We start from the raw sequence: 7,355 nt of genomic DNA, 5'->3' as shown, positions 1-7,355 counted from the left end.
AAGGCTGCTATGAACATAGTGGGGCATGTATCCTTATTACATGTTGGAGCATCTTCTGGGTATATGTCCAGGTATAGCTGGGTCCTCTGGTAGTAGTCTGTCCAAGTTTCTGAGGAACCGCCAAACTGATTTCCAGAGTGGTTGTACCAGCTTATAATCCCACCAGCAATGAAGGAGTGTTCCCCTTTCTCCACAACCTCTCCAGCATCTGCTGTCAGCTGAGTTTTTGATCTTAGCCATTCTGACTGGAGTGAGGTAGAATCTCAGGGCTGTTTTGATTAGCATTTCCCTGATGACTTAGGGATGTTGAACATTTCTTTAGGTGCTTCTCAGTCATTTGGTATTCCTCAGTTGAGAATTCTTTGTTTAGCTCTGTACCCCCATTTTTTAAATAGAGTTATTTGGTTCTCTGGAGTCTACCTTCTTGAGTTCTTTGTTATATATTGGATATTAGCCCTCTATCAAATGTAGGATTGGTAAAGATCTTTTCCCAATCTGTTGATTGCCATTTTGTCCTATTGACAGTGTCCTTTTCCTTAAAGAAGCTTTGTAATTTTATGAGGTCCCATTTGTCAATTCTTGATCTTAGAGCATAAGCTATTGGTGTTCTCTTCAGGAAAATTTCCTCTGTGCCCATGTGCTTGAGGCTCTTCCCCACTTTCTCTTCTATTAGTTTCAGTGTATCTGGTTTTATGTAGAGGTCCTTGATCCACTTGGGCGTTAGCTTTGTACAATGAGATAGGAATGGATTGATTTGCATCCTTCTACATGTTAACCTCCAGTTGAGCTAGCACCATTTGTTGAAAATGCTGTCTTTTTTCCACTGGATGGTTTTAGCTCCTTTGTCAAAGATCAAGTGACCATAGGTGTGTGGGTTCATTTCTTGGTCTTCAGTTCTATTCCATTGATCCACTTGCCTGTTACTGTGCAATACCATGCAGTTTTTATCACAATTGCTCTGTAGTACAGCTTAAGGTCAGGGATGGTGAATCCACCAGAGGTTCTTTTAGTGTTGAGAATGGTTTTCGATATCCTAGGTTTTTTGTTATTTCAGATGAATTTGCAAATTGCTCTTTCTAAGTCTGTGAAGAATTGAGTTGGAATTTTAATGGAGATTGCATTGAATCTGTAGATTGCTTTCGGCAAGATGGCTATTTTTACTATATTAATCCTGCCAATCTATGAGCATGGAAGATCTTTCACCTTCTGAGATCTTCTTTGATTTCCTTTTTCAGAGACTTGAAATTTTTGTCATACAGATCTTTTACTTGCTTTGTTAGAGTCACACCAAGGTATTTTATATTATTTGGGACTATTGCGAAGGGTGTTGTTTCCCTAATTTCTTTCTCAGCCTGTTTATCCTTTGTGTATAGGAAGACAACTGATTTGCTTGAGTTAATTTTATATCCAGCTACTTTGCTGAAGTTGTTTATCAGGTTTAGGAGCTCTCTGGTGGAATTTTTGGGGTTACTTAAGTATACTATCATATCATCAGCAAATAGCGATAGTTTGACTTCTTCCTTTCCAATTCGTATCCCTTTGATTTCCTTTTGTTGTCTGATTGCTATGGCTAGGACTTCAAGTACAATATGAATAGGTAGGGAGAGAGTGGGCAGCCTTGTCTAGTCCCTGATTTTAGTGGGATTGCTTCAAGTTTCTCTCCATTTAGTTTGATGTTGCCTACTGGTTTGCTGTATATTGCTTTTACTATGTTTAAGCATGGGCCTTGAATTCCTGATCTTTCCAAGACTTTTATCATGAAGGGGTGTTGGATTTTGTCAAGTGCTTTCTCAGCATCTAATGAGATAATCAAATGGTTTTTTTCTTTGAGTTTGTTTATATAGTGAATTACGTTGATGGATTTCTGTATATTGAACCATTCCTGCATCCCTGGGCTGAAGCCTACTTGATCATGATGTATGATCATTTTGATGTGTTCTTGGATTTGGTTTGCAATAATTTTATTGAGTATTTTTGCATTGATATAAGAGAAAATGGTGTGAAGTTTTCTTTCTTCATTAGGTCTTTGCATGGTTTAGTTATCAGAGTAACTGTGGCTTCATAGAACAAATTGGGTAGAGTACCTTCTGTTTCTATTTTGTGGAATAGTTCAAGGAGTATTGGTATTAGGTCTTCTTTGAAGGTCTGATAAAACTCTGCACTAAACCCATCTGGTCCTGGGCTTTTTTTTTGGTTTGGAGACTGTTAATGACTGTTTCTATTTTGTTAGCAGATATGGGATTGTCTAGATAATTTATCTGATCTTGATTTAACTTTGGTACCTGGTATCTATCTAGAAAATTGTCCATTTCATCCAGGTTTTCCAGTTTTGTTGAGTATAGGCTTTTGTAGTAGGATCTCATGATGTTTTGGATTTCCTCACTGTCTGTTGTTATGTCTCTCTTTTCATTTCTGATCTTGTTAATTAGGATACTGTCTCTGTGCTCTCTAGTTAGTCTGGCCAAGGGTTTGTCTATTTTGTTGATTTTTCTCAAAGAACCAGCTCCTGGTTTGGTTGATTCTTTTTCTTTTCATTTGGTTGATTTTAGCCCTGAGTTTGATTATTTCCTGCTTTCGACACCTCTTGGGTGAATTTGCTTCTTTTTGTTCTAGAGCTTTCAGATGTGCTGTCAAATGGCTGGTGTGTGCTCTCTCCAGTTTCTTTTTGTAGGCACTTAGAGCTATGAGTTTTCCTCTTAGTACTGCTTTCATTGTGTCCCATACGTTTGAGTATGTTGTGGCTTCATTTTCATTAATCTCTAGAAAGTTTTTGATTTCTTTCTTCACCCAGTTATCATTGAGTAGAGTGTTGTTAAGCTTCCACATGTATGTGGGCTTTCTATTGTTTATGTTGTTATTGAGGAACAGTCTTAGTCCATGGTGATCTGATAGTATGCAAGGAATTATTTCAATCTTCTTATATCTGTTGAGGCCTAGTTTGTGACCATTTATACAGTCAATTTTGGAGAAGGTATCATGAGGTGCCAAAAAGAAGGTATATCCTTTTGTTTTAGATAAAATGTTCTATAGATATCTGTTAAATCCATCTGTTTCATAACTTCTGTTAGTCTCACCATGTCTTTGTTTAGTTTCTGTTTCCATGATCTGTCCATTGCAGAGAATGGGGTGTTGAAATCTCCCACTATTATTGTGTGCTGTGCAATGTGTGCTTTGAGCTTTAGTAAAGTTTCTTTTACAAATGTAGATGCCTTGCATTTGGAGCATAGAGATTCAGAATTGAGAGTTCATCTTGGTAGATCTTACCTTTGATGAGTATGAAGTGTCCCTCCTTATCTTTTTTGATCACTTTAGGTTGAAAGTCTATTTTACTTGATATTAGAATGGCTACTCCAGCTTGTTTCTTGGGACCATTTGCTTGGAGAATTGTTTTCCAGCCTTTTATTCTGAGGTAGTGTCTGTTTTTGTCACTGAGGTGGGTTTCCTATATGCAACAAAATGTTGGGTCCTGTTTATGTACCCAGTGTCATAGTCTATGTCTTTTTATTGGGGAATTGAGTCCATTGATATTAATAGATATAGAGAAAAGTAATTGTTGCTTCCTGTTATTTTTGTTGTTAGAGTTGGAATTCTGTTCATGTGGCTATCTTCTTTTAGTTTTGTTGGAAGATTATTTTCTTGCTTTTTCTAGGATGTAGTTTCCCTCCTGGTGTTGGAGTTTTCCATTTATTATCCTTTGAAGGGCTAGATTTGTGGAAATATATTGTGTAAATTTGATTTTGTCATGGAATACTTTGGTTTCTCTGTCTGTATTAGTCAGGGTTTCTATTCCTGCACAAACATCATAATCAAGAAGCAAGTTGGTGAGGAAAGGGTTTATTCAGCTTACTTCCACATTGCTGTTTATCCCCAAAGGAAGTCAGCACTGTTATTCAAGCAGGCTAGGAAGCAGGAACTGATGCAGAGGCCATGGAGGGATGTTCCTTACTGGCTTGTTTCCATTGGCTTGCTCAGCCTGCTCTCTTATAGAGCCCAAGACTTCCAGCCCAAGGATGGCACCACTCACAAGGGACCCTCCCCCCTTGATCACTAATTGAGAAAATGCCCCACAGCTGGATCTCATGGAGGCACTTCCCCAACTGAAGCTCCCTTCTCTGTGATAACTCCAGCCTGTGTCAAGTTGGCACACAAAACCAGCCAGTATACCATCTATGGTAATTGAAAGTTTTGCTGGGTATAGTAGCCTGGGCTGGCATTTGTGATCTCTAAGGATCTGTATGACATCTGCCCAGGATCTTCTAGCTTTCATAGTTTCTGGCAAGAAGTCTGGTGTAATTCTGATAGGTCTGCCTTTGTATGTTACTTGACCCTTTTCCCTCACTGCTTTTAATATTCTTTCTTTGTTTTGTGCATTTGGTGTTTTGACTATTATGTGGCGGGAGAAATTTCTTTTCTGGTCCAGTCTATTTGGAGTTCTGTAGGCTTCTTGTATGTTCATGGGCATCTCTCTCTTTAGGTTAGGGAAGTTTTCTTCTATAATTTTGTTGAAGATATTTACTTGCCCTTTAAATTGGAGGTCTTCACTCTCTTCTATACCTATTATCCTTAGGTTTGGTCTTCTCATTGTGTCCTGGATTTCCTGGACGTTCTGAGTTAGGATCTTTTTGCTTTTTGCATTTTTCTTTGACTGTTGTGTCAATGCTTTCTATTGTATCTTCTGTGCCTGAGATTCTCTCTTCTATCTCTTGTATTCTGTTGGTGATACTTGCATCTATGACTCTTGACTTCTTTCCTAGGTTTTCTATCTCCAGAGTTGTCTCTCTTTGTGATTTCTTAATTGTTTCTACTTCCATTTTTTGGTCCTGGATGGTTTTGTTCCATTCTTTCACCTGTTTTGTTGTGCTTTTCTGTAATTCTTTAAGGGATTTTTGTGTTTCCTCTTTAAGGGCTTATACCTGTTTACCTGTGTTCTTCTGTATTTCTTTAACGGAGTTATTTATGTCCTTCTTAAATTCCTCTGTCACCATCATGAGATAAGATTTTAGATCCAAATCTTGCTTTTCCGGTGTTTTGAGGTATCTAGGACTTGCTGTGATGGGAGAACTAAGTTCTGATGATACCAAGTAGTCTTGGTTTCTGTTGGTAAGAATCTTGAATTTGCCTTTCGCCATCTGTTGATCTCTGGTGTTAGATGTTTTTCTTGTCTCTGGCCGGAGCTTGTTCCTCCTGTGGTCTGTAAGCCTGTGTCAGCACTTCTGGGAGATAAACTTTCCTCTGGTAAGACCCATGTGCAGAGGGCTGTGGATCAGCTGTCCCTCCTGAATCCTGGGGTCAGAACAAACCCTAGAGACAGGCTCTCCACTTGTGGGAAAGGTGCAGAGAGGGCTGTGGGTCCTCCTTCCCTCCTAGTTGTAGAGGGAGGTAGAACGGATCCTGTTCCAACTTCCCTGCTGCTTCTGAGGCCTGTGCCTCCTGGCTGGTCCTGTCTTAGAAAGTCACCCGAGAGAAAATGGTGGATTTCACCTGAGTCCCGGGGTCAGACAATCCCCTCGAAAATTAACTTCTTTAAACATAAATATCTTCAATAAGGCAATGACAATACTTTTGTTGTTGAGACCTTATGAAGTAATTAAGAGTTATTATCTACTACTGGATATACACATTTATGATATAAATGCATAAATATTATTTATGCATAAATATATATTTCTATATATATTTATGTATAAATATATATCTATATATTAATATATATACATTTGTGATATAAATGTTACATATATACCTTATCTATATGTGAGTGTATGTATATGAAATTACTTTGTAGAAGAGAGATCTTTATCACATGTCTATTGCAGCACTATCACAATTAGATACAAAATAAAAAGAACCCAAGTGTCTGTCAGCTGAGGGATTGATAAAGAAAATGTAGCCACAGAAAAGCAGACTACTATTTGATAACAAAAGACAAGAAACTTTGTCACATGTAGCAATGTGCGACAGTTATGTTAAATGAAACAAGCCAGGCACAGAAAGACGTACAGGTTCTCTAGCAAGTGAGTGTTTCACAAAGAAGATAAGGCTAGATTGGCCCTTACCAGAGCCTGGGAAGAATAGAGGGAAGGGAAATATAAGAACAGTTGGATTAATGAGTATTAAGTTAGAGGTAAGAGAAGAAATTTTGGATGTGTTCTTGAACAGTTCAGTTACTATAGACAACAGATACTGTATGTATGTATGCTTTTAAAAAGCTAATAGAATTTTGAATATTTTCATTAAAATGATAATTGTTTCAAGAGACATGTACTTGTTGACCTTATTTACATATGGATATATGCATATTTCAATTTCACAGAGACCCAGTGACATGTAAAATTTAATGTATAAGTTGAAAAATGTTAATAACAAAATAGTGATTGTGGTAACATCCTAGATTATTTAAATACAAAACTATTATTATATTAATTATATAATCCTAGTATAGCCTGACCTATAAACAACATGAATGAAATGTATACATTTATTACTGGTCAAAATAGAGGAAGAAGGCAGAAAGATTTTTATATTTAAAGAAAAGGCAGTAGGATTCATTAACAAATAGATGAGAAGGTGGAGGGGAGAGAGAGAGAGGGAGAGGGAGAGAGAGAGGGAGCGAGAGAAAGGGATGGAGAGAGAGAGGGAGGGAGAGAGAGAGAGGGAGAGAGAGAGGGAGAGAGAGACAGAGAGAGAGAGAGGGAGAGAGGGAGAGAGAGAGAGACAGAGACAGAGAGAGACAGAGGTGAGAAGAGGAGGCAGGAGGGCGAGCAGTCCAGCAGAGGTTCCAGTGGCGGGGAGGGAAGACAGCGAGGGACGATTTGGGTAGAGAAGACATGACTTCGCTTTGGAACACCTTGGATTTGAGGTAGTGTTTTTTGCATCCCCTCAGCCAATGTGTCAAGTGGGCAGCGAGTTTCACAGTTTTGCAGCTCAGGAGGAAGTGTGGGCCGGGAATGATGGTGCTGATCGAAGGTGTGGGTGGAGCAGGTGCTGTTGGCAGAAGCACAGAGCAGGATGGGCAGCAGGGCTCCGTGTGATTTTGAGGAATTGCTACCATTCAGTGTCTAAAAGAAGGAGAATGATCTAAAATGGTAAACCACATCTTAGAAACAGCCAAGGGAGTGGGAGAAAAAGCCATGGTATTTTTTTTTTTTATATATAAAATTCTTGAGAAAAAAAGCTCAGAAGCCCATGATGCTCTTAAGCCACAGTACTGCTTTTTAAAAATACCCAGTATGTAGCCACCTTCTGTAGAGGCTGCCCAGGCAGTGCCAGAATTGTCCTCTTTCAGCACCCAGGGCAGCACATTCTGTTCAGAGAGTGCGGAGGACAGCTGGGAGTCATTCCCATGGCAAGGTCAC

General features: G+C 38.9%; 1 protein-coding gene across 6 annotated transcripts in view; it reads left to right on the top strand.

The window, feature by feature from the left end:
* The window catches only part of Tmem232 (transmembrane protein 232), a 278,672-nt gene that overhangs the window by 163,258 nt on the left and 108,059 nt on the right, over nucleotides 1-7,355 (top strand). The gene's annotated exons all lie outside the window — the stretch shown is intronic.

The sequence above is a fragment of the Mastomys coucha genome, unplaced genomic scaffold, assembly GCF_008632895.1.
Source record: "Mastomys coucha isolate ucsf_1 unplaced genomic scaffold, UCSF_Mcou_1 pScaffold14, whole genome shotgun sequence".
In the NCBI taxonomy this organism is placed as follows: domain Eukaryota; kingdom Metazoa; phylum Chordata; class Mammalia; order Rodentia; family Muridae; genus Mastomys; species Mastomys coucha.
Note: the sequence above shows the minus strand (reverse complement) of the source record. Positions and strands in the feature narration are given on the sequence as shown.